This window comes from Myripristis murdjan, chromosome 10 (genome assembly GCF_902150065.1).
Source record: "Myripristis murdjan chromosome 10, fMyrMur1.1, whole genome shotgun sequence".
Classification (NCBI taxonomy): Eukaryota; Metazoa; Chordata; class Actinopteri; order Holocentriformes; family Holocentridae; genus Myripristis; species Myripristis murdjan.
The window spans coordinates 6,151,736-6,178,504 of record NC_043989.1 but is presented as its reverse complement, the minus strand read 5'-3'; the positions used below and the strand labels follow the sequence as shown (position 1 = coordinate 6,178,504).

Genomic DNA, 26,769 nt, shown 5'->3' with positions numbered 1-26,769 from the left:
ATTGATATCACCGCAGAGTCGACCGGATCCGTCCCAGCTCACGTGTTTAATTTCACTCAGACATCAAGGATGCACAGAGAATTTATATCAAAACAGACAGGCATGCACATACATAAGCACTCATGTATACGCATACGGTATGGTAAGGTGCTGGGGATAAACGTGCCCTGCAATTGGCATACACAGCACATGCAAAGTGCGCACACACACACACACACACACACACACACACTTTGAGATTGATAACACTCTTCGTTCATACGCTTAAGCTCCATTAAGTACATATTTGAATTAGAGAGGCCTGGATTAAAAAAGAAAATCGCAGTGCAGCTATGGCACGGTAAATTAAATCTATGGTGTCAGAGGAAAATTAGTTCCTTCTCTTAATACGTGGACATCAAAAGCGAAGAATATTACCCGGCATGTCTCTGGTTATAAGTACGGCGAATTATTCTGTACCTTACACATATAGGAGACTTATTTCTGAGGCATTACAGTCTAATATTACAAAAGCAGAGTGGAGACTTGCACCGCCGTCCAAAACATTTTCTCTGATATTGTGTTGCATAACCGCACAATCCATGTCACAATCCACTGCTAAAGGGTCGCAGATTTTTTTTTTGGAAAACATCTTGCTACTTTTCTCATAAGGGAGTCCTCTAAAGTTCAGGCCCCATGATGGAAAGCGTGACGCTCAACACTAACTTCCATCAGTACCATCCCTTTAACAGCTAAGCCTCCCGACAAGCCAATCCGAGCGAAAAGATGCTGTTTTCCTTTAATAACATGCCGTCCGTCGAGCAACATGCAACCATCTCATCAGCGTCAGCATCGCTCACTCAGTCAATTAATAAATTACAACGAACGCGCAGGAATTCGCCTCGGTGCAGGTGCATGTCAGCAGCTCAGGCGGTGACATGAAGCACACACACAGCCCGCAATTTTCCTGCCTTCTTCCCGCCTGAGGACGGATGCAGGTTACGGCACCGAGTGTAACCAAACATTAATTAACCCAGAGCAGGTTGTTAGAGTGTCAGCAGACTGTGATTTGCCACCAGGCTGAAAACTCCTTGGCATTAAGCCGTGTCTTCAGGTCACGCCAGGCCCGCCGACTCTGTTGTATAATAGACACAGTTGAGGAGGGGCGGCAAGCCGAACGCAAGGCGCAGCTAATGGGCAAGGCTGCTGAGAGGGCGACCAAGGTCTGTCAACTCACATCTACTCACACGGAGAGAGAGGGAGAGAGAGAGAGAGAGGAAGTAAAGGGAAAATGATGACAGTGTGAGAAAGTGACAGAGTAAAGAGTGGGAGCGAGAACAACAGCAAAAGGAGAGAGGTAGAGATCTTTAAAGTCCCGCTCCACTCAAAAATGTGTTTTTCTTCTGTTTCTGCTCCCTAAAATAGCCAACCTTGACTCCGCCGACTTGGATCTGTGCAGTTTGTCACTAGAGAGGTGTTTTCGCACTCCTCTGCTGAAGGTGGAGGTGTGTGTGTGTGCACGTCCCTAACAATGTCAGATGCAGACGGACCCCAGGTGAGCTAAATTTGGTTATAAATCCCACAGCCGATCAGCTGTCAGGTGACGGGGCGCTGCTTTGCATATCAGCAGCAGCAGCTCCACCGGTCGAGGTGCTGCTGATGGACAGCTGGTCGTGTTTTGTTTTAGAAAAAATAAAGAACAATATTACTGCAAAGGATTTGTTGATTTTTTTTTTCATGGTTAAATTTTCAAATATGGCATGATTCTTGTGACTATCACAGGATGGGTCCTTCACATTCTGCCACTCAAGTGTTTTATTTTCAAAAGACCAACTTGACCAACTCGAATTGGCTGCTGCACGCTGACAATATTAGTGCAACTAAGAAACTGGCTTAGAGGTTTTTTAGGTTTAATTTCCAAAAGGGCCTGATTTTCGCGACTGTTGCAGGACGATACTGTCACGCCCTGTGAACACACCAGTGTGTGTGTGTGTGTGTGAGCAGGCAGGCGGGTGGGCGGGGACTATCTGCATATTCATAGTTCCGTGCATTATTAACGAGGGCAAGATTCAGAGTTACATTTCAGGAACCAAGTGATGTTTTTTCATGAAAAAAAAATTAAATATAAAATATTGATAAAGAGAAATTATTTTTAGGGCTTAATAAATGACTGGAGGGGGGAATCTTTCAAACTGGAGCCAGTTATTAGCCGAGATTCTCCTGTAACCTGGTTTCAAATGAAAATGTTGTAACGGGGTTAGAATAATAAGATCAGATTCATTTAGGAGACACTCAGTTAAGCTCTGAGTTGAGTCTGTCTCTTGTGACTGTTACTGTGGCTTGGATATTCAGCTTCTCTCTTACGATTACTGTTGCTATTACTGTTGGTATCAAAGGGTCTTTCCCTGTCTTAAGTTTAACCTCAGTCCTAAAAGGAGCGCAGAACTCGAGCCTTTTCATCCATTTTTGCCAACAGACTTCTCAACATTTCAACATTTCATTGTCAACCGGTTTATTCATGACAAAAAGGAGCCGCAATCGCAGGGTAGCAAAGTTGAATCTACGCACTTTAACCTGAATAAGACCTTAACACAAAAAACAGCTGATAGTCCTGTCTGCAGACTGAACAGCTGAAAGCTTCCACTCCCTCTGAAATTTACTTGTAATACAGAGGAAAGCACACAGTGTATCACCAAAGAAGTCTCCATGCCACAGAGAGTAAATCAGGCATCTTAACAACTTATTGTGAAAAACATAATCACCACACAGTGTCTTCGATTCTTCAATGCTCCCTCTTTACATTTATTTCAATGCAATGCTTCATTAGGCATCATTCACCATCGAAATGTCACATCGGGCATCACTGAAGACACTGTGCTGCGTTTATTTACCGTATCACATTATGCAGATTGGCTTTAAAGTGCACACAGCTGGAAGAGACGCAAGGTACATGTGTTGATTTTGACTACTTTTCTCTTAATCCGAGTGTAAATTTGAATGAATTAGGATGTCAACCTGACACTTGGTTGTCAAGTCAAGACCCTGAATTCTGCAGCCATGGAAAGAGAAATAACCTGCGTGGAAAAAACAAAACAAAACAAAAAAAACAAACGAAAGACAGACAGAAAGAATGTGTAAAAGCCGCAAAAACAACATCGTTCTACAGCCGGCTGCAGGTTCATCCAACATTTTATTAAAGTCAATACAGCTTCTTTCTTGTTTCCTCGGGAGTTACTGGAAAATAAGACAGTGGCGTGAACTGTCACAGGGCGTCATGTTCACACACACACACACACACACACACACACACACACACACACACACACACACACACACACACACATGTGCCGCTGGTGTGACGGTTTACATAGAAAATAATACGCATGGCTGTCCTGAAGTGCTAAAGTTCCAAAGCAAGCAAAAGGGCCAAAAAATGATATACACATATGAAAAAAAAAGAGTGATAAAACTGGACAAAAACAGAAAAAAAAACAAAGTGAGAAAGAGAGAAAACAAGAGAGGAGGAAACATAAAACAATCAGAGGGAAAGAAAATAAATGATGGAGCCAGGAAGCGAGTGACGCATCACGACCACCGGAGAACCTCAGCCTCATTATCAGGGAGTTGCTGTTTGTTAAAGAGGGCGGCAGATTTTGGTTCAGATCTGCACGAGTTCAGCCAAAGGTTTCCTGTTTCGGTGGAGATAATCTTCAACACTGAGCTCCTGCGTGCAGCAGATACCGTTCACCACGGGAAACTGTGGTCGCCCGGAGCGAGGTTCACCTCCGAGCAGCTAGAGGAGCCAAACTTCACTCCTCCGGGCCGAAACTTATGAAACTTTAAATCCACGCGGTTGTAAAAATCACTTTGCATGAATCAATCTTCTTTCCCCGAGCAGTAGCTATCATTTTCGGTCCCGTAATCCTTTCCAAATGAGTTTCAGTGATTTTACACGACAAGACAACTTAATTCTCAGATTACGTATAGCTCTGTGACTCGATGAATGGTGAGATGAAGAGTTAAATCTTTCAAATCCTGGCCTCTCGGGAGGTTTGAATGAACTGTTCATGCACCTGTCTACATCGTGGGCTAGAAATAAAGCCCTGTTGTCTCTCTGTCAGGATAGTGGATCTTATTTGATTTATAAAATAATATCATCTGTTGGGACTTGAAACAGAGACATCAAAGGTTTGAGTTTAGCTCAGTCTGCGCTGGATGTTTTTCCTTCCCTCTCTTCATCATCCTCAACTTTTTTTCCTACTTGTATTATTATTATTATTATTATTATTATTACCTTTTTTTCCACTTATTTAGCTGATGAAGTTTGTTGATGATGGTCTTTTGCAGCAACATTCATTCAAAAGGCCTTGTTCACAACATCATCATTTTAACATGACGTAGAAAGGTAAACACAGGTGTTACTAATGAAATTAATTAAGGTTCTGCGTCCACTGCAGTGCAGCAGAGTGTGTATCAGAAGCAGAAACTTCAGTGATGTCATTAGTAACACCTGCGCCTCCCCTGCCATTTCATGTCTTCACCGCTGGCCAATGAGCAGCTCCACTGCAACAGTTTGGGGGTGAACTGCTTTGCTCAAGGGCACATCAGCCACAGGTATTGAGGGAAGGGAGAGCGCCATTCATTTCCTCACAAGCCCACTTCTCAGCCGCCCCTCAGTTGAGAATCATACTGTATGAACACGACTGGACGAAGCACTAAAATAAAAAGTGACAACATTTGGCTCTAATGTCAATGATGCCCGGCTGAGACCGGCTACACACACACACACACACACACACACACACACTGCAGCGGTGTTTGAAGGTTTGTAGCAACATGGGACCAAGACTGACATGTTCAGCATCCCCAAAAACCCACACAGGTGCAGCCTTGTTTGTTTTCCTATCTGTGACATATACTACACATACAGACATTAGTAAAAGGTTTCAGTTATGTAATGCTGCTGTCATGCTGTCAATATGACTATGATTTTCTTTTTTTCTTTTTTTCTTTGTCTATTTTTGTGAGCACTGCCTCAAACAGAGAAAATAGGCTCCACGCCGAAACTCTTGCTGACGTGCCACTTCAGCAAGGTTTGAGCTGCTCACGTCGGCTGTGTGGCTGCTCTGATCGGTTAATACACTCCTGATCAAAATCTTAAGACCAGTTGAGAAATTGCAAGAATTTACATTTTGTTCCATAACCCTCAGGATCTTTTAAGAAGTTTAAAATAACTGTCTTACTGCGTCCAACCTCAGCAGCAATGGCACGCTGTGAGGGCCTTGTTGTTGGGCCTTGCTTATGCAGCTCAACAATCCGACCGCATTCAAAGAGAGAAAGCTTTTTTGCCTTTGCCATCAGGGGGTCATGACAGTGTGGATACCTGACAGAAAATGACACTGAATCCACATTTTTGCCAAGATTTGGGCTTTTAAAGGCAGCGGTCTTAAACTTTTGATCAGCTGATGAACAGCCTATTTCAGTTTAATGGTTGTTTCTAATAAATTGCTTACTCAAATTTTTTTTTGTCTCACTCCCATTTCTTCTTTTTGCATTTTGAAGCTCTACTTAGAACCTTTTTAAGGTCCAACAGTGCAAAATGTAAATTCTTGCAATTTCTCAACTGGTCTTAAGATTTTGATCAGGAGTGTATTTGTGCCAAAATTAGGTTCACACACACCGCTCAGGTAGGCAGTGCTGTTCCAGTCCTGTCCACTAGGGTTTCCAGTGTTTCCCACCGCTACACACCTGTTTCCCCTCTTCAGTCGACCCTAACTCTGCTCCTTCCTGCACCAGCTGCTCCTCATTACTAATCAACCTTCAGCACTTTGTGTCAGTCGCCCAGCAGCGTGCAGCAGCCTGTCTGCTGTGTTCATGCTCCTGATCCTGTCAGTCACCTGAACTCTGCCCGTGTCTCACCTCCGCTCGGTCTGCCTGTTTCTCTCATTTTGTTTTCCAAGTTCCAGCAAAGTATTTCCTCACAAGATGGTCGGCGTGCCTCTGGTGCTCGTGTCTGTATTAAGTCGATGTTTTGCTCCGCAGACCTTTCTCAAGGCATTTTAAGACACAATGACAGCATTGCATTCAGGTCAGAATGAGGCGCTGACAGGATCTTGTCTGATAAATTACTAAGAGCTACAGCCACAGAATGTTGACCTTGGCAGTTGACAAGATACAAATACACCTTTTTCAAAATGCTTTTGGTACATAAAATTTACTACGACAGGGAATATTAAGGCAAGATGCTTCTGTAAACACATTTATCATTCATATTTAAACCTCAATATTAAAGCAAAATAAAACAAATGTATTTAACATCATACATCTGCCTTTGAGCGTCTGCATTTAGGCCCAAATTATTTGACCAATCACAGGATTCTACACAACAAAGCAAGAACTGCATTGAGATAACAATTAAAAAATAAATAAATAAAATAAAAAGATGCGGAAAGATGAATGTGTGCAAAACCCCAAAGTCAAGCGTTAACCATGCAGAAACATAAGATTAAAAAAAAAAAGCACAGATTAAAGGACAAAAAATACAGTTTGACATAAATATCAGGAGTATGGATGAACAGGAAAGACAGACCACGACATGATACTCCCAAAGCGCAAATTCAAGATGATACTGACCAATAAATTACATCACGGAGATCATTTCTGACAGTGGGTCATGAGAAGAGGTTGACCTCTTTTGGACACTGAGCCAAAAAAATGAATTTAAAAAATGAGCCATAATTCAAAAGATGACATGATCAGAGGTCAAACAGCGCTAATATATCTCTGCCGCATTTTGAATTTATTTAGAGTAACCTTAACTTTTCTTGCTGAGGGTAATATCTTTTTTTTCATTTGCTTCTTAAACAGGTATCATTTTCAACACATTAGTGCATTTTTTGGATGGCATCAATTTGCAGCATTTCAACAAGAAAGAAGATGTTTTGCAACGTGAGAGCAAGATCGTTCCAAAATGAGATTTCCACCATTTGGGAACAAAGACACCAACTCTTACAAAATGACCAAAAGCTCAGTATTTAAAAAAAAAAAAAAACAATAGTATTTTATAAGGACAGGAGGAATCCTCAGGGTGCAATAAGTATGTTTTTTTATAACCACAAAGCATAAAAATGAGACGGTTTGACGGGGCTGCAGATAAATTCGCTGAAGTCTGAGGTTTCTGGACTTCAAAGCTCACTTTCCCAGAGTTTTATTTAATACAAAAAGCACACACGGTTCCACATAAGTCAACAGAGTGAACAGGCTCTATATGTGGTGTACATTCAGCACGCAGTCAGGTAGATCCTGCTCAGTTTTGATTTACAGCCATTTATTGCCACAGCGACTCAGGATTGGGTAACAGTTAAGCTCCTTAATTTTATTTCGCAAATACACACTAATACCGTATTGCTGCCATGCTGACTAGATAGACCAGGTCAAAATATAGGCTCGGCTGAGTGTAATTACTTTAGGGAGACCGGTACAGTACGCAGTCTTGTGTACAGTGGGGATTTATGATAATGTTATTTGTGTGATTCAGGATTGGGTAACATAGTAAAGCTGTTTCTGTTAGATGATATACTGCTGTAATGATATACCGTGTAATCTCCTTACTTTCATGCCACTGACGTACATGCTAATGTCCGGCTGTTATTAGCAGCTGGACCGGGTTGAAATGTACATTTGGGAATATGCACGCAGCTTGAAGAGTTGGGATAAGATAAGATAAGGATAAGGATAAGATAAAACTTTATTGATTATTTGTTGCAGCTAAAGCGCGAAGCTTCAGCAGAACTAAGGAGGCAGAACATGAGCAACCAACCGGAATGTAAAAATAAGAAATAAAATAGACAAATTATAAAAGCATCCAATAAAAATGCAATAAGTTGTTGCAAAAAAAAATTGGTGTTGAAAGAATGAGGTTTTTTTTGTATTCAACTTCAGTATGATAAGACAAATGCGCGCACACACACATAAGAATACACACATTTGCACAGTTTCATCGGACACGTGCAGTCTGGTGCATGCAAACACCGGAGAGACACGCTGTCAGGCAAATGCAAACACATACACAAACACACACACACACTTCCGCCCTTTAGCTCACTCCATATGTGCTAATGCACGTCCACATGGAAACGCGCTGGATGTGTAAAGTGTGTTTTAACACAAACACGACTCAGCTAATGGTTTTACCGCGGGGGGCGGATGGCGTCAGGCACGGCTGTTAGCGCTCTGCTGAGTGAACTCGTAACTGACCAGCAGGGATACATGCCCGCCGGGTCTCACACACACACACACACACACACACACACACACATAGGAGGTCAACTAAAAATATAAGATATAGGAGGGTAAAAATACAGACACGATATTACATTTTTGTGTTTACGTGTGATGTTGATGATACTGTCTGGAGAAACCACAATTCAGGATCCTTATTTTAACTCTGCGCACACACACACACACACACACACACACACACACACACACACACACACACAGACTGGAACTAATTAGCAGACTCTCCATGTCAGGACAGACCACACACACACAAATACTACTTAGAAAACAACAGCAGAGAGACAAAATAATAGAGAGAGAGAGAGAGAGAGAGAGAGAGAGAGAGAGAGAGATCTATTAAAGTTTCAAGATTCAGGGGCAAAGCTTAAGTGGTGTGCAAGAGGCCGACACACACACACACACACGCACACACACACACTCAGATCACACAGAGAGAGAGACAGTGGTTATACGTGTTTGTTGTCATGTGACTTCTCATCTGATCACAACGGGAGGCATAAACTGGCAGATCACATCACAAAAGGTTTTGTCTCAACTCATCACAGTCAGATGATGTACATTCACACCTGCCGTTCAATTCAGCCTCATGTGATCAGATGACTAAAAAAAACACACTGACAAGGCTAGACTAAGGTTAGACTGATACATTACCACACATTCTACATATTAGAATCTAATTTATCCCCTAATGGATTGCCCTAACACTGATTAAGTCTGAAAAAGTAAATAAAAAAAAGTCTATCAGCATCTTCCATCTAAAATGATCTATATCAATATCAGTATTTAAAAAAAAACACACACACACACACACACACACCAGTAAAAACCTACTGCAGACGAGCCAAACCAAAGAAAGATGACAGAAGGAAGAAGACGAAAATAAGCTCGTAGACGTTGAACATCTGCGATTAACACTCCACGGGTGTAAAGATCTTTAAATCCCCCCGCCTGTCAGCGTCCCAGGTGGCGACTCAGCCAGACTCTCCTTAACTGACCTGAGAGTAAAACTCAAACGGCCCATTGTCATTTAGAATCCGTGTATCATTCGTTCTTTCTATTTTCAATTGCCAATCAATAATTAAAAAATGAAAAAGTGACTGGTTATTTTGTTATTTGTTTTTTAATCTAACACCAAAATCCAAAAAATGCCTGGTTTTTCATAGTTCAATTTTAGGCTCGGATCAAAAATACGAAATGGAAAAACGGGAATCAGGACTGAATTTGATTTTATTATTTAATTTGTCTGGTTTACGTGACCCAGAAGTTTGGTAATGAGCGGTAGCTCACAGCAGATCACAGCAGCCAGGTGCATTCAGTCCCGCCACCCTGATCACTGCCACCATGGATAGTTACCGTATTACGTGTTGTTTCGAGGACCAAAGCGTGTGACTCTAAAAGAAGAGGGCATGACAACCGAAAAAATCAGCTGAGCTTCTTAACAGTGATGGGTAGTAGCTCCAGAGACCTTCTTAACCGATCTGGGAAACCCGGCCCTTTTCTGTGAAATTGCACAGTGGCGGTTCTGCCTATGTTGCCGCCCGAGGCAAAATTACTGGCTTGCGCCTTTCCATGTTACTACTCATACCGCGGCGCCAGTCGGCCGCGGCATCAGGCGGGCCGGCCGCGGCACCGGACGGCATCAGGCGGGCCGGCCGCGGCACCGGACGGTACCGCGCCCACCCAGTCAGGTCTGCCGGATCTGACCGGTGAGCGTCCGGTGCCGCTCAGCTCAGCTGATTTTTTCGGTTGTCATGTCCTCTTCTTTTAGAGTCACACGCTTTGGCCCTTGAAACAACATGTAATAACTATCCATGGTGGCAGTGATCAGGGTGGCGGGACTGAATGCACCTGGCTGCTGTGATCTGCTGTGAGCTACCGCTCATTACCAAACTTCTGGGTCACGTAAACCGGACCAATTAAATAATAAAATCAAATTCAGTCCTGATTCCCGTTTTTCCATTTCGTATTTTTGATCCGAGCCTAAAATTGAACTATGAAAAACCAGGCATATTTTGGATTTTGGTGTTAGATTAAAAAACAAATAACAAAATAACCAGTCACTTTTTCATTTTTTAATTATTGATTGGCAATTGAAAATAGAAAGAACGAATGATACACGGATTATTTAGGTCTCAGGATTTCTGTTTGGTCATCATTAGCCGATGACTAATTGTCGATACTCTAATTGCAGTCACTTAATCATGTAAATGACTCCTTATCATTCATCTGGGCAAGAAAATAAAGGAGCTAAGACTGGAATGATGACTGAAGAGAGCAGTTTCAAAGAGAGCTGTGGCACCTATTGTGAAAAAAAATATCTATAATATTTTAACAAAAAAAGTTGAAATGACAGTAGTTTTGTGAAAATAATAGTTTGCAGTTCCTTGGTTGGCAAACTAATAGCCAGATATTTTAAAGCTATTAAATGACACACTAATTTGTTTGCAAAATTGAGGCTTCTGGAGTGCAACCCTTTTTTTTTTTTTTTTTTAGCAATGACCACACTGCAAAAACTCAAAATATTACCAAGAATATTTGTCTTACATGATCACCTAAGAAATAACTTGTTTTTAGACAATTTTCACTTGTTTCAAGTGAATTTTCACTTGAAAATTTGCTTGTTTCATTGGAAAATTTTGCCAATGAAACAAGAAAATTTTCAAGTGAAAATTTACTTGAAACAAGTGAAAACTGTCTAAAAACAAGTTACTTCTGAAGTGATCATGTCTTATTTTAAGTGTAATGCGATATTTTGACTAGAAATAAGACAAATATTCTTGGTAAGATTTTGAGTTTTTGCAGTGAGCAGCTAGTGTAAGTCACTCTGTTTGTCCCTGTTGTCTGTATGAAGGATGCAATACTAATTTCCACTACTGTGCACAAAATAATCGATGCTGTTGTGTTGCATGCATGCTTCAACCTCACTCAAATCTCCAACAGCCGTTTCACTGGTTGAAGCAAATCTTCAGGACGGCCTGTAAGCAGATGTGACTGCGACGGTGAATAATTCATCACTTTAAATGTGACCAAACATTCAATGTAATGACCTTTTGGTGTAACTAGACTAACCATGTTCATCACACCGTGGGAATTTCAGCGTCCAATCCTTGTTTTGTAAAGGAGTACTTCATCCACAATGCATAAGTGACTACCTGATACTTGTGAGAACAGCAAAACGCTATCAAAAGCTCGGTTTAAAGCACCAGTGTTTTACTTCAAGCCATTACGCAACCAAGTTTTTCCGGTGGATCAGAGATAGCTGGCGTTTTTGGAATACAAGTTTACCGTGAAGGCTTGAGGGCAAAGCTTTCCTCGTTGGGGGCTGAGTACTTGATACAAAAATTCTGCATTATGGGTGAACTGTCCTTTTAAGGGCCGACAAATATGGGTGCATCATCAGCATGGAGGGACATTTCTTCAAACTACACTTTGATTGACGTGTCCAGGACTAAAGTTACCTAAGAAAATAAGGGCAAAGTACTTCCCTCGTCTATGTAAAGAGGATCTTAAGGCTCAACGATGTTCCTTATCTACACTTAAGTACACTGCATCATTAGACCCTCTTGTTTCTTCCACATTAATGCAAACTCGAACGGAATCTTAAAAGTTCATCGGACGAACTGCACGTACTCTTTCCACTCAGTCTGGAAGTGCTGTGCATTACCTCTCCGGAAGATCAAATTAGCAATCACCTAAACCAATTTACTCTCCTCCACAGAGCAGAAGGTCAGCAGCATCCCTTGTAGATAACGAGCTGCTGGTCCATCTCCGTCTTTCTTCTGTCACTGTCACTGGAAAGTCCAGCCGCTCAGCCCTGGCCTTCGTGCTCCACCTGATGTGTACTTTCAGCGGAGTTCTGCTGCTTTCATGTCGAACGGCTTTAACAAGATGAGAAATGACCGGTCTAACTTGGGATAACACCTTAAATAAAGGAGAAGCAACGTCATCAGACAGGGCCTTGTATTCCTCGTGTTACCTCGGCAATGCACATGCTGTGGACGGGTTCATATTGTTGAGCTTCTACTTCCTTCTGCCCCGCACCCCTAGAGTAAGTTTTTTTTTGTTTTTTTTTTTACATGCGTCTGTTTTGTTCATATAAAATAAAATAGCAGCCACACCAGGCTTGGTAAGGTTGATGTGTCGAAATCAATGGCAGTAATTTTGTGGATCTTCTTCCTCGGCGCTCTCCAAGCTGCCTCCACCAAGAAACATGGACCCAAACCGTTATAAACTCAAGGGAGACTTCATATGACAGAGGAGCTTCCTATTTTCTACGGACTTCACTTTCACTTTACCGCATCTTTCAAAATGCTGCAGAGGACAGTGAAATGCTGAAACGGATGTGATGAGATCAGACACATGTTCATGGGACACGACAGGACGATGATGAGTTACCTGTCCCTGCCATCTGTGGCCAGCAGCATGTGAAAATCCAGCTCTGATATTATGAAGGCGCTCCTGCGTCACATGCGATCGCAGGTCTGCTGAGCCGCAGCAGAGCGCGAGCTGTGGCCAGAGCGAGCATGACTTCCCTCCTGACAGGTAATTAATACCACTCTTCTGGACGACTGGCCAAAGGGGTGGGGAAATAAATAAATAAAATTTTAAAATACGCTGGACTCTCATGCTCCATGGTGCACACACACACACACACACTGCATATATACACTTTACACAGATCAACAGTGGGTGACCCCAAGTTCCACCAGGGGAAATGGGCAAGGTGTGAGCTTTCAAAATATAGCTAATATTTGTCAGATGTGTGTTTGTGTGTGCCTGTGTGCTCAGGTGTGTGTGTGTGTGTGTGTGTTAATGATCCATTGCTGTGCTTTGGCCACACACACACCATCTGTTACCCGCCTCTCCCACGGGACGCCCGTTGAGCCTAATTCTAGAAAACGAAGGCTTCAGAGCTGCAGCCCCAAAACGGCGGCCTGTGTGGGGCGAGCGCCTGACCCGACCGCCTCTGGGTGTGCGAGCGCCGCCCCACCTGTGACCCCTCCATGCAGAGGCCGCCCACGCCGAGAATTTTGACCTGGGATGAAGCGAAAGGGCAAACCCATCCAAACTTAGTTCAGCGACCTTTTTATTTGCAGACGGGAGTCAACCCACCAGCCACCTTTGAATCTTCATGACGTAAATTCACTTCACTGACACGTTTTCTCGACCACACAGCCTCCTAAAAATGTCTGGTGAAACCAGTGGAGCATGGATTTAAAGGGACATTTCACTTAGTTTTACATAGTTGGGTTACTGGCATAGCTGTCATCAAAACCACTCGCTGTGGCTGAGAGTCATGTGGAGGAATTTAGCGTAAACATTTGTTACTTCCCATTCAGGGTTTTTGAAGGAATGATGGAAATATTATTCAGATTAAATACTTTGTGTTTGGAAGACGGGATGTACTGAGATTTTTAAACAGTTTTTTTTTTTAAGTAAACCGAGGTTGGAAAAGGAAAAATGGACAGACTCAAGACCACTTTGACGTCTATATGTCTAAAGCAGGGTATGAATGAAAAGCTTCACATAGTTTTTAAAAGTAACTTGTCAGACTGTTTTGTGGTTTAATTTGAGTAAATGGCATGTGTTAAAAAAAATTCACTACACTTAATGGTAAGCCGTATCAAATTCCTGCAATTTAGATTAGAGGAAGGGGAAAAAAACCATAAAGTAACACTTTAACACATTAATCAGGTAATTGATTTATGACATTAGTGGTTATTTGCCTTGTGATTATCACTGACAAGAGGTTATAACGGAAGCACTATTTTATTTATCACTCTATGCAACCTAGGATGTTTTTCTTGGAGTTATGTAAATAAATAAAAGGTAAATAAAAATGAAGAAAAGCTATAACCTCTAGTTAGCAATCACTATATTCTGCCACAACTAAAATCAATTAAATTTTTAGAAAATCAATACTGTATTTCCCCTCAAAAGACCTTATTGTCATGTAACTTAACCCTCCACTAAAGTCCTGTAGAGGACAAGGTCCAAATCAAGGGACCGAACTAAACTGAACTCTTTTTGGGGATTTCATCGATGACTTGTTGGACACCACCCAAATAAGTTTCCTAATCGCCAAATTCTAATAACATTTAAATCACTCAAGGTGTTTTGCATTTTGCTGCATCATGCCCTAAGGGTGCTATATGAAACCACGCAGAAATCCTTTCTAAGCACTTTTGGAACATGCTGATCTGTGCCAAATCTGCCCCACTGAGCTGCAACCGCATCAGTATTTAAAAAACAAAAACACAAAAACAACAAAGAAAAGGATATTTTCAATCTAAAGGCTCTCAATGGGTAGAGGTTCTAAAACCACCAGGGTTATGTGTTCAATTTCAATTTCCACTGGGTGCCCTGAGCTGAAATTGTATGCTCTCATGTTACAATATGTATTCAAATGACATGGTGGAATAAGAGGAGTCAGGATCTGTTTTTTTCTCGGCTTTCTTAAAGGAAATGGGAGGATCCGTCCATCCATCTGTCCTTTCCACAACTTAACTCTGAGACACATTTCTCGAAATCTATTGGTCGGATTGCCATAAAATTTGATTCACGCTCCATAGAAAATGAACCGTGTCAATTTTGTTGACTTTACACCCTTTTTTTACAGTGCCACCCTCAAGCCAAAAAGCCCAAGGCTGGTACTTTGCTCACACCCTGCCAAATTTGTTATCACCATCACAAAATGTCAAATTTGATAACTCAGTATTTAGTGGATTATAGCTATCAAATTTGGAAAACACTTTAATGCTACCAAGAGAGTGAACCCTGACAAATTTGGTGACCTCATGATCTTTCATAGGTCTATAGGCCAAAATGTATAAACTCCATTCTGACACTACTTGCATTCCCCTGATATGCACTAAGCCAGTAGGACACCAGCAGCAGAGGGTGCGTGCTTGTTGTGTTTGTTTTTCTTTTTAATCTACACCTATGTTTTTTTTTTGCCATTAAACATGGCTTTATGACATTAGAGTCATGCTGCATTCAGATGGTAGCATGTAGACGACAGACGGCAAGCTGGATGCCTTTATTGTGGATGAGATTAGGATGGTAAAATCAGACTAGAACGGCAGATTATGCTGGCGACAGCAACAGATAGATAGATGGATACTTTATTCATCCCGAAGGAAATAATAAAAAGCTGTCGCCCAACGTGGGGCTCGAACCCACGACCCTGAGATTAAGAGTCTCATGCTCTACCGACTGAGCTAGCCGGGCTGTTTTTTTTTTTTTTTTTTGGGTGGCAATGCTGTCCAAACTTAAATTTTTATTTATTTATTTATTTATTTCACTGTCCGCAGCAGAATATAGAACCGGATGTTATGTAGCACATCAAAAAAACAACAACAAAAAAACAGTAAACCCAGTGGATTTTGGACAATGAGAATCTGATAATCCAGGTGCAACAATACCCAAAATTATATGACCAGAATCTTCAATCCTGTGGAGACAGAAACACTTTAACTTGCAATGGCAGGGAATGTTTATAGTATAGTATAGTAATTTCAATATAATCATTTAAATTTTATCGGCTAGTAATTCTTCAATAGTCATTTTATTAGCTATATGAATTACCAGTATTATAAAACATAATACTTATTTCTGCAAAGAATACAACATCACCATAGCAACCCATCATCCTACAGTGTTTTGTTTGTTTGTTTGTTTGTTTGTTTGTTTTGGCTTCCTGCCATTCCATTACACGTTGTTGTTTTTCCTGTGCCGTATTGCCAACTGCTGTTTCCCGTCTCCCTGTTTCCATCTGAACGCAGCACAATTCATGGGTCAGGTGAAGCTGGATGAGGTGGATTACATGTTTAGTAATGACTGGAGGAATCAGCAGCTTCAGCCAGAGCCGCTGCTCAGTCTGAGTCTTTAACACAAATACACTTGGGCAATGTCAATCCCCAAACCGGGATGAAAGCACATTTTTAAATTACAATTAATCAATGAGATATTTTTACACCTGGTTTCAAAGGCCTTACTGTGGCCTGCTGCTCTCGCTCTCTGGCTCAGGGAAAGACGGGTTTATCTTTATCTAGCTCTTCCCACTTGAGGGGAATTTAATCTGTTTTGCTGCCAGCTTCCTTTGTCACACGAGCTGCCATCTCACATCGTCTGCCTCCCTGCTGGGTCCGAATTTGTTTCAATTACCTTGATGCTTCTGTGTCGACGCTCCTCACAACTGAATCCTCGCTACTCAAACTTTCACTTTCGCCATGGTTTATGAACGAAAATCACCCTTTGGACATTTGGATGTAGATTGACTTATCTCTTCCAAGCGCAGTCACATGGAGGACTGTGTTTGTTTTGCTGACGGTGGTAATAAATTTGCTCGCCTGTCCTGTGCATGCCCAGGCTAGCTAACACTTGACTCGAGTTGAGCCTCTGTGCATCAAGGTGGGCTGTAAAACACGAGCTTCTACCGTCACTCGGACGGGGAGGACGGCTTCCTCCTCTGCTCAGGGGAGGATTACACACTTTGGTGCTCCTTCATGAATTTTCCAATTTCATTTAAATGCTAATTTGATTTTGATGGCAGTCTTGGGGCCTCTTTCGGTGGCTGGCAGGATGGATGCCAGCGTTCCTCCTGTTGTATTTATCCACCGTGAGCCTCCATCCGTTCTCCTCACAGTGTCAGAGCGGCCACCCCGGCCTGGCTAGTCCACCTGTCAAAGCACCGTGCCCAGTTTGCCCCACTGACGATGATGCACTCTGTGGGTACACATTCACTTATGCACGGCCTATTACTCTATATGGATGAAAACTACCAGGGCTGTTCTTTCCATTTCCATCGTCCAGCCTAAACTGTTTTCCACCTGCTACTCCAATTTCATTTAAGTATTGATCAAGAAACTGAGACTGGACATTCATTTGTTTTACGATGCTTAAGAGATGGAGCAGGGGTAGAGAAGAAAGGACTTAGCCAAAAATAAATAAATAAATAAATAACAACAACAGAAAAAGAAGCAGAAAGAGCGAGAAAGACTTAGACAGAAAGTGAAATTGACAGAGAAAGATGGAGACATCAAGAAGCAGTTTACTTCCCCTCGCCAGGAGTCATCTCAGACTGCGCCTCATCATTTTATCGATTCCTAATAGCAGCTGACGCTGGATGATATTTCATAGGCATTTGCCTCGTTGAATGTCAGCAGCGTCAAGAGTTCAGCGCCCTTGCCTGAGAACAGGGCCCAGAAATGCTAAAAGCAGAGAGGGGGGGCTGACAGGGGCCAAGTGCTGACAACTGTACACAAGGACAAAAAAACATCTTCATCTTCATGCACTGCCTGACTCGCTGCTGTTGTTCTTTGCACGAGTGAATGCTGTGCCCACAATCAGCGCGAGTGAATGCTGACTTAACGTGCACTTACACTTGTATAAGCTCCTCTACATAAAAGGAAAAATGTCATATCTGATGCATGCAGGACGGATATTCGTCAAGTGATATGTGCAGGGCGATGCTCATCGTATCACAAGAAGACGGAGAACAGGATTAGACATCTGATTACTAAAAATTAGAGGCTTTGGAGCAGCCACATCCAAAATAACTTCTTGCTCAAGGACACTTTGGTAGTGGGTATTAAGCAAGGGATGAGTGCTAATTGACTGTGTTTACGTACTAGTCTCATCAAGATTTTTTTGAGCTGGGTGCATCTTTTTACCTTCAAACAGCATAAAGGAGCAAGGCTTGCTTGCCTAAATGCATGCGGGTTAAAATTTAATAGTGAACTTGTCATTTTAGACAAAAGCGCTGCAGACGAAGATTAACCTTGTATGAATCCGAATAACAATAAAACTTGGATAAGAGTCAGAAGTTCCCTCATGGAAGTTTAACTATAATCTTGTTATCAAACATGCAAAGTACTACCTGCATCACGCATTTGGGTTTCAAAAAACTTTTGAGACTTGCAAACGTGTCTGATTTGTATCTCCTCGCAGGCCGTGCAATATTTATGGCGTTTTCATATTTTTATGCATATTTTATGGATATTTCATAAGCACCTGTCAATTTTGATCGAGGATGCCTTGAGCGCTGCCATGTCCTCCACCTCGTAATGAAACAGGGCAGACGCGAGACAGACGTGATTATGAGGCCAATAAACTCGGCTAAACCCCTGATAATGTCAGTAAATAGCATGCTCTGAGGCAGAAGTGAGGTTGGTGAGTCACGGGCTTAACGGAGGAATCGGAGTCAGATGGTATTCTGCTCAGCCGTCTGCTTGATCTGAATGTCAGAGCACTCAATAACACGGGCAATCGGGGGAGTGGACACGGCGCTCGGAGAAGTCATCGAAAAACTGACCTTTAGGTACTGTCTGCCTGTCTCTCTCTCTCTCTTTCTGTCTGTGTCTCTCCATCTGTCTGCAGAGGAAATGTGCGAGCCTCCAAGTCCAGCGTGACTCAGTGGAGGGATCAGGACCAGGAGCCATAAAAACCTGCTAGGATGTCCAGAGAACACCCTGAGAGAAACAAACTGACTCACAACCTTTTAAACTCTGTCGCCAAACACACACACACACACTCACACACTCATACACAAGCACACACACCCACACATGCCGAGGGTCTTGTAAATTCTATGGCCAAAGAACCTCTCTAACTAACGCACACACACACACACACACACACACGAATGCAGCACCTTTTAAACTTCAGCGCCAAAGACGTAAATGTCAAGAACTGCCACTGTGTGACGGTAATGTTGGTTTGGACCTGGAGGGGGAACAGAGGAGAGGAGAGGAGAAAATAAGAGTCGAGGGAGGCCAGGGGAGGAGGGGAAGAATACAGAGAGGAGGAAAATTAGGGGTGAGGTGCCGGAGAAGAGAAATGGAAACGGGGGAAATAGGTAGAGGGGGATGCGAGACGGGTCAAGAGGAGGAACGGGACGGGGTCAGGAAACAAATTTGAGAAGAGACCCGCGGATAATTAGATAGGGCGAAGTAAAATGTGCTGGTGATAAAACAGGTCATCCAAACTCCTCGCGAACAGACGAGACAAAATTCCTCTGGCCTTTTCATCGCAACAGTTTTAAGAAATTTAAATTTAAGGCTGGAGCTGGCCACTTTACTGTCAAAACTGCCTCTTTTATAATTTTTTTTTCATACAAGGCAAAGTGCAGAAAAAGACTCAAGGACTGTACTGTCAGATATCAGACTTCTTACCAGGGGAAAATGCCACTCATTTTTTAATGATTTCTTTTTTTTTTTTTCTTCAGCCTATGACTCTTATATTGAATTGATGCATGTCCTTTGTGCGGGACAAGGTGCAGGTAAGGGTCAGTCACAAGTGCAAACCAGCAAGATCTCAGTTTGAGAGAGAAACACAATTTAATTTGAAGGGAGAGTTGGATGAAAGAGGAAGTTTAAAGACTTGAAGGTTTTATTGGTTGAAATTTTTAATTTACACCATTTGGTGCAGGATGACGTCGCTATGTAAAATACTCTGTTTTACAGGAGGTAGAAGTCATGTGAGGTCATGGAGCACACACACACACACTCTTTCTCCCTCTCTCTCTCTCTCTCTTCATAATCAATGACATCAACATAAACCATTTATATGTAAGCTTCCATTACTGCACAGTAATAACGGCAACCAATTACCAACGAGTGCATCAATTAGCATGTGTCAGCACATATTAGTGTCAGCCTGTATTGATTTTTTGTTCTTGACAGCGTTATCTATCACCGCAGTGAGAAAATCCAAAAGTGGAAATGGGTTTTCACTTAAAGTGTCAGTGAATGACTGGCGTACTAATTCAGCTGTCAGGTTCATCTTGCATCTGTCCAGCAAATTTCTTTAATGACTGTTCGTTAAAATGCAACATAAATCCCGACATCCAAAGGATTCCTCTTGGTGACGAAGGAAAAGCGCGGCAGTATTTCAGCGAGCGTGCGTTAAAGACGCCGGCTGTAAATAAAGACAGAGCGGAGCAAAACAGGATGACGTCGGGTTACACAGATGAAAGCAAAAGTTGAGCTGCCAAACTCATGCAGGATACGTTATTGATGCTCGTCCTGCAACCTCACAACAACATGAATCTTTGTTGCCATAAATCTGTGGTGCATTTGGTGTAATACGGGACTTTTTTGATATATGTTCGGACTTCTTAAACATTTCTCAGACGAAAACAATAACAAGTCCAGTAACATTAGACTCCCCAGTAGCTAGTATTCCCATAACCATATAAGTCGTGCTGACGGGCAGCAGCGCCATAAAAAGCAAGAACATCATAAATCTCCCTGATCCACAGTAAAAACACTGGGCTGGCAAACACATTAGCCGCAGATCGAGGTGGCCTGAAAAACCTGGGATTGTTTGGCTGTGAAGCCTCCAGGTGGTATCAGATGAAACTCCAGTAATCCCCGTGTGGAAATGGGGTCATTGTACTAGCAGATGATGGGATACAGGAAAGTAAAAAAAAAATGATTTGAATAAGAATGGAGAAAACGTGGAGGACTCATACCCCGATAAATGGTCTATTTCACCTTTTAGATAGGCATCCAGATCTCATACGACCTCGGTGACCTTTACAAATTCCAGCATCTAGCAGCCCTCAACGCCATTACTGATCATTCTGGACTCCCAACGCTGGCAAAACTCACCATTTCATTGACTGAGCTGCATCTGTGCTTTTAAAAACATGAATTAGCCGGAAAGTTAACTATTTGTTAAGTGCAATCCCCTAAATTTTCACAGACCTGATGGTTTAATATGTAATTGGAGAAATCAAATGTCCGCGCTGGACAAAACTAGACGACATGAGCTCATTGTTTGTCACCGAGGAAGCATTTGGCAAGAGATGGATCCACTCTTACAGACCATATTACAAACCATCCATGAATCGGGTCATGACCACACAGCTTTAGCAGTTCAGCATCAAACTGGACCTGCATACTGTATAATCATCTAGTTTTGTAATTTTACCGCTGATAAAGTATTTGCAGTGAACACAAAACGATCCAATGACAAATGTCAGTTTCCTGCATGAAAAAAACCCCAAACAGGTCTGATTCATGATCCTATTCATCATCGTTGGACTTACCAGGTCGGACAGTGGCACAGAGATGCATTTCCTCAACATGGGTTACTTCCCTTTTTCTTTACCATTTGTGCATAAATGCACCGCTACCACCCACTTTCCCATTTTGCAGGTGCTGGTCCATAAAACCACATCGTCATCATCACACCAAACACGCCACCCTCCTTTATCAGGCAGGACGTTTCCCTGTAACTCGCCGTCAGTTAATAATCGAATGAAAGGCACACGTCAGACTATTAATGGAGCTTCCACAGAACTTGAATGGAAAGTCTGTGGGAGGATTTTACACCTATCATAGGGGCCACATTGGATGGAAACGGCTTTGGAGTAAGAAATGATGTAAAATTGGAAATATATTACAGACAAAAGTTGCAGAGGATTAATTTAACCAGTCGTCTCTGCAATTATAATAAATCCTCGGATGTCCCCAGGCATTGGGAGTCGCCTTGCAAATCAGGTTGTGGGGATTTTATCCTCGATCGTTCTGAGATGTGCGCTTTTTCTGTGTCCTCAAATCTGTCAGCTGAACTTGAAAAAAAAAAAAAAAACGGGGCTGGAAAATGACTTTTCTCGTCTGCTGGCCGCAGCGATGTACATCAAAACACTCACCAGCCACTTTCAATATCACACCGCAAGAATACAGGGCCTGAATACCACCTCCAGCTGAGAGTTTATTACTTACTAAGTGGACGGGAATGAATCCCGGTGGTCTTAACATGCTGAACAGTCCGCCGCTGTGCAGGCCCGCTCCCCAGCATAAAGCCACTTAACAGCTTTTCATTTCCCTCTCAGCTGTGAATGCTGCAGCCTCCTGTATTATTTAACACATGCCATATTTTTACAGCCTAACACCCCCTACAATTTAATGAGTCATTACCGACAGCGCTGCTTCTCCTCTGCCATTCAGGACGTCTGCATGGGGCAAAGTCCGAGGCTAGAGCTGCGCGCCCGAACCGCTTCCTCCTTCGACTGGAACCAAATGGCAGGTCATGTTCGCTAATAAATCAACACGTACGAATAAACAGCAGTGACGTTATCCATTTTCTCTTCTTTTTTATTGTATCGGTGCTGTATCTTATCACTGTGCTTTCAGCCCTTCACTTCCAAGGGCAGAAGAAACAAATTAGATGTATTCTTGTATCTATAATTGACTAGCTTTTATGCACTGGCATGTTTTAAAGTATGAACGCACTTTGACTTTAGTAACTGTAGTTTTATGGCTCACTACAGCTCTGCATAAGCACTTCCTCCAAAACGGGCCTGTTCTAATTATGGCGAATGAATTGCGCTGATTAATGCCTAACTTATTCATGCACTTTATTTTTTAATGGCTGTTTTTCTAATTAAGAGCCTGGTTTATTCTCCAATCCCCCTGTGCACTGCGTCGGCAAGCTCTGCAACACTGTTCTCATTTGTAAATCGAAAAAATTAACTCTGTAACTTTCACTCCGAACAAATAAAAGTCTTTTTTTTTTTTTTTTTTTTTTAACATTTACTCAGTTGGACTTTTACTGCAGTCATTTGGTGGTTCCAGGCTCCACCCGGTGAGGTGAACTCAGCCAATGAGATTAAGTCTGCCTCTAAGAAAAGTTTGGAGACCTAAAACTCCAATCTACAAAGTAATGCATCCTATTTGTCATAATAGAGCCAGTATTAAAGCTTCAGATGGCCATTACAGGTCTCATTAAGTCCTGAAAACACAAACTTAAGTCACTGGAAAACAGAGGCAATGGAGGTATATTTCTACTAATGCCAGCCATGCATTCCCATCCCATTATTCTTAATGGCTGTTTCTGTTAAGATGTGACCTGAAACGCCCCAGGTACGCAGGTTGCAGACGTGCCTATACATCACTCTAACAGCATGATTTGTGCTCCTTAATGACGGCGGAAAGACTATTATCTGACGACGGATTCTGGTAAAACAACAAAAGATAAGAGGCTGACCGCCGAGGGCAGAGACAGGAGTGTCAATTCCTGGCAAAGCTGCGCAAATAATACACAGTCATTATCCACACAGATCACTGCGATGGTTGCCTGTGTGTGTTTGCGTGTGTGTGTGTGTGTGTCAGTGAATGTTGCCTGCTTTAGGGTTTTAGCGATGTATCACGTAAGATGAGGCTTTTTATCTCCAGATATTGGCCGGTCATGACATGAAACCGAGGTTCATCCCTGAGCTCAGCCACAGCAAATCAGTCCAATCAGTTTATCTGCATCTTGTTTTCACTTAATTCTATAATGTTTCCCTTAATTCCTCAATTAAAGGCCCAATATTTCCGCTGCCACTGATTAGGTGAGGAGTTTTTGTGTCCCATGATGACCTGAATGCTGTTTCAGAGCATTTTCAACACAGTCAAGTTAAGAAAATTATGAATTTGTGACATCATGCCAGCTATGAGCAGCTTCAGCACAAAAACATCGGTATCAAAAACTCTTTTTGGTCAAACCCTGATGTGCATATTGCCATGAAGATCTCTGTGTGTGTGAGTGTGTGTGTGTGTGTGTTTTTTTGTGTGTGTGCGTTCTCATGCCTAACTCGAAACAAAAGACTGTGCATTTGTCCGTCATAAAGCAATAACCTCCGTAACAATACTGGGCATGTACATGTGTGTGTTTGCGTATTGATATTGTGAGACGTGTGACCCTGTGTGTGAGTGTTTGTGTCCACTTTTGAGAATGTGTGTGTGCGCAAGTGTGTGCGTGAAGGTCCATTTGGACAGATGCATCCCCATTTGTGTGTTTATTTTCAGGACGTCATGTTAGCTGTTTGGTTTTTAAGCTTGCACGCATGCATTTGTCTGTATATTTCTATGTGCGTGCATGTGTGTGTGAGTGTGTGTGCACTCCACGGACCGCCTGGTTGTGTCCATTCATATCAGTGTGTTTATTACAGCTGTAATCCTGGAAGTCTTGAATGAGCACTACCCGTCACAGTGCACATCTGATAAGCAGCCAAGAGTCCAAAGCTGCGGATCACAAATAGTTTTCTCAATGATCTGTCTGCAAACGCCTATTAGACATGAACTCCCTTCCTAGTTAACCCTTGTTTCACCTCACGCTGGAAACTTGCACCAATAAAACGATAAAAAGCTCTACGCCGATTTCAACAGAGACTTTCGACCAGGAGCGGGAAACAAGAAAAGCTCTGCGGTCAATCTGCGAAGCCGGGGCGAGTCATAATCTCCAGGTGAAGAGTTAATTATTAACCCGGGACTAACCTGAGCATGAACCTTAACCTCACAACAGCCCTGACACTTCAACCTGACCTCATATAGCGATGAACACCGCCACTCCAAAACGAAATCTCACTCCCCCTCTTGTGAAATGACCGCCGATGTAAAAGCTCCAACGCATTATGGATTGTCTGTGTCGCCTCTGTTGACTTTTTGAGCACAAAATAGTCATTTTCTGAAGGTAAAATCATCTGTGTTTTGACTGATGCAGTTTATTTCTGAAATCGAAAGTGTGAAATATAGTGGTTTGAAATGAAATTGCTTGTGTGTGTGTGTGTGTGTGTGTGTGGTCACTGATCCACAAAAAACTCAGCCTCCCTGATGCCTGTGAGCGCATGGCAACCCAACAGTCTTACAGCTTTTTGTTGTCAATGAGCATTTAACATAATAACATAATAAATCAGAACTCATTACTTAACCCAGCAAACAGAGCCTTTTCATTTAATTTGAATGATTCAGTCAGTGTACATGAAAGACTGAATTCTGCCAATCACTGTCATCCATCGCTATTTCAAACAGAAATGTTGAAAGAAAGAAAGAAAAGGTAAGAAAGAAATTACACTAAATTTAACTGCAAACTACAAAAAATACAGGAGTTTGCCTTGGTGACACTAATGGTCTCCTTAAAACATATTTTTATCCTAAAATGTCCCCTGAACAACCCACATAATTCTGCACACCTTTTAATGCGAGGCAATGGTTACAGAAACTGAAATATAAATCAATATCACTGCAACACTGCTGAGCTTAAAAAGGGGTTTAATTTATGTTTCGGTCAACTGCTTTTCTTCAGAATAAGAAAACAGGCCAGACTCCCCCACCAAAGCAGAATTCCCAGCCTGATTTTAGCCTCATTTGCTGTTTCACTTTGCATTTATACTTTGCGTTTATCGCTGTGCGGCACCGCTTTCCCGTCTTTTGACTTTTATTTCAGCTTTGCGTTTATGTTGCACCTCTGATCTGCGGTTTTGAAAAAGTTTCATTATCATATTCTTATTATTTCACCACAGGGCACATGGTCGAGCAGCGTGACGTCATTTTGCTCCATAAATTAGAAACACCTAAACGTTTGCGTGAAGGGGCCCTCCTCAGAGCCGAGCAGACACCACACCACCGTCTCGGCTATAAATAGGATCCGTTACATCAGCTCATCACAAGTGTGCAGGCTGGGCTGACTCATCCCAGCGTGTTTGTAATGAGGCAGCGCCTGCGTCTGCACTCTCACTGACTTGAATTAAACACACACACAAACACAAACACACACACACACAGCAATGCAAAGCAAGGCAGTGAGGAAGCAACACTCCATGGACAGAAGTGCTAACACGGACCTTTGACTCCCGTAAACCAGTGTCTCTGGAGTATTGGGTCAGTATTGAAAATTGGAAATAAAGAGGATCAATTTTCCTGTGCAGATCAAGTCTTATTGTTCCTTCCTTTTAGGTTTTCAAACATTTCGTGGAGGCAAAGATGATTGGTTGAGGTAAACTTCAGTGGGCGGAGGCAGAGAACACAAGTAGAGCAAAAATAATAATCAGAGTAATAACAATGAATTTATAGTAATGATTGTATTTAGTGCAATTTCAAACTAACTTTACATAACTAGAAAAACGGTGGCTCTTGAGCTCTGATTTTTTTCGGTTTAACTTTAGAGCAGCTGTGCCACAGAGAAATGTTTCAGTGATTAACTCCCGGTCTTCCTCTTAACCGTTTATTTTCTGAAATTCTTCTTTAGTAGCAAAAAAGTTCGTTTTAAAACACTGTGAGTCATTTTCTACACATTTCCGTGCACTTCAGCAGGACATATTGCGTGTCTTTGGAAACCTGAAGATCTCCACTAGAAGCTAAAATAATGTTGGGTTTTCACAAACCTCGGCTGCACAGCATGCTTCTGTAAGATAGAGAGACAGATATAGTCTTTATTGTCCAGCAGGAATTTGTTTTCACAGCCCCGTGCAAACACAGAAACATACAGATAACCACCCTGCAACACACAGATGCACACACAGATAACCTTCAACCTCCCGGTGTCCCAACACATGTAAGAACAAACACCCTGACATGTCCAGCAGATGACAAGTTAAAGACTGACATGTTATTTGGTAGTAATAGGAAAAGTAGATTACTTTTAGATTATATGTTATTGATTCTGGTCTCCAAGAAGAGGTATGATCTAATTAGTAGTAGTTCTGTACCTTGTCAGTCA

The 26,769-nt window shown here is 42.2% G+C and overlaps 1 protein-coding gene and 1 non-coding gene across 2 annotated transcripts in view; both read right to left on the bottom strand.

Moving 5' to 3' along the window:
* htr4 (5-hydroxytryptamine receptor 4) overlaps positions 1-26,769 on the bottom strand; it is a 172,193-nt gene that overhangs the window by 113,874 nt on the left and 31,550 nt on the right. The gene's annotated exons all lie outside the window — the stretch shown is intronic.
* Positions 15,438-15,510, bottom strand: trnak-cuu (transfer RNA lysine (anticodon CUU)). Its single transcript has one exon. It is a non-coding gene; the product is annotated as a tRNA-Lys (tRNA).